The sequence below is a fragment of the Bufo gargarizans genome, chromosome 2 (assembly GCF_014858855.1).
Source record: "Bufo gargarizans isolate SCDJY-AF-19 chromosome 2, ASM1485885v1, whole genome shotgun sequence".
NCBI classification, from domain to species: Eukaryota; Metazoa; Chordata; class Amphibia; order Anura; family Bufonidae; genus Bufo; species Bufo gargarizans.
In genome coordinates, this window is record NC_058081.1 from 209,348,539 (window position 1) to 209,350,575 (window position 2,037).

The window sequence follows — 2,037 nt, forward strand, 5'->3', positions numbered from 1 at the left end:
TAAAAAGACCGTGGAGCTGCAAATCCCAGGATGCACTCAAACAGAGCCCACAAACAAGGAATCATGATTTTGGAAACAATTGCACATTGGTTTTGCTATACCTAAAAATGAGACAGAGAAACAAAAGGTATTTAAAGCATTAATAGTCAAAAATTATCCTTCAGCAAACACCATACAGAACCAGAATCATGTGCAAGGCAATTGCATAGTGACTACTTCTACAAAGTTAGTGAGCAAACGGTACCAGATTCCTGTGGCTTGTAACAGGCACAAGACTGATGAGGCCTGTGATTGGCTGCAGTGGTCATATAGAGTATAGGGACATGCCAATAATAAAACAAAGCAAATAAAGTCCAGCAGAGAGGATTGGCGCTAGTGGATTAGTATACTGTCACGGTACCTCCCATGAAAGGGGTCAGAAGATCTAAGAGACTGGCTGCACGTGATGTGATCTCACAGCCTCTTTAATTTCACTTTAATTTCACTTTGGTTTCACTTGTTTCTGTGTTGTTGCTGGTTATGACCACACCTCTTGTCTCAGGTGTAGCTTAGGTGGTCATTCTAACTCTTCTATTTAGTCTGGTGTCGCCCATCATGCTATGTGGTTGATAGCTCCTTTCTAGTTGTGGAAGTGTTGTTGTTTGGTTCTATGAGTTAAGTGTCTTTTTCCTATTTCTAGTTTGTTGTAAATCCCCTATCTTTTGGTATTAGGCCTGAGGGAGTCACCTGTTTCTTCAGCTTGGAAGGAAGAGGTCATATTTTGTCCTTACACTATTTCCAGGGCCTTTTAGGGTCAGATAGGCATCTATGTTCCTGCGTATGAACATTCCTACCATCGAGGTCTGTTCATACTGATAGTAGTCAGGGCTCGGTTTATGGATTCACTAGATGGTGACCTTTCCATTTTTCCTAGTTTCCAGGCCTAGTAACTCTTCCCTTCCCTTCTGTGTTCGGTGTGGAGTTTACCACCCACACCGTGCCGTGACATATACCTTCTTCTGATGGCTGGTTGGTGGCTTGGAGGGCAATTTGTTAATAAGTTGTACAACCCCATAAACATCTCATGCCCCAATATCAGCTCCAGGAAGCTGATATATCAAGAGTTGCTTGGTGGGGACTTGACTTCACTCTAGAGAGCTAGTTACAGTGTCCATGTCCCTGTGTGTAACAAGATGAAAACATTGTGGTCACTAGTGACTTATTTCCCACCAGACTGCAAGACTGCTAAAGAAGTTCTAGACATTTCTAAACAATATTTTCCACAATGCTAGGCAATTTAAGTGGCTTAGCCAGGTACTCTTGAAGACTGGCAGTGCATAGATCCTATGGTTTTCCTCCTTCGCCTCAGAGCAACTAACATTAAAATACATACAAATAGTATAAAATACATTAAAATACAAAAGTTATTTAAAAATAATATTAATTTATTTACAAACATAGTAGTTGTTAAATTCAAGGCATGAAAGCCCTACTATAGGGAATGCCCCAAAATCCCCCAGAACATCCACACATTTACAGCCCGAATTAGCCCGGACAGTCCTTGAAAATTCGAAACTGTTGCCAACTATGCATTTTATCATTGTGCAAGTATCTTAAGGTTACTACAAATCAGAATGGAAACCGAGATACAGATTTTACATTCAGTGAAGCTTTTACATACAGTAGGAAACACAGATCCCACTGAGGAATAAATGAAGACATTACTGGAATCTGGAAGGCACGTTTCATCTCTATATTGTGTGGTTTTAAACATGTTGTGGATTTCCATCTTACCTAAATTTACTACTTTTGGTAGATTTGGCTTGTTGGAGCTGGCCCAGACTCTCACACACATGACACATATGTATTATGCCTAACTGGGTGGCACATTTTGTCATAAAACAGAGGCTGCTTGTGTTTCATCCAAGTCTAGGGTTGTTAGCTACTGTCTATGATATGCCTATAAATAAGTCAATTATTGTCTAAAGGTCTGCACTTATGGTGTGTGGCCAACCACAACTCAAGATTTTGTCATTGCATAGAGTGGAATTTTACAAT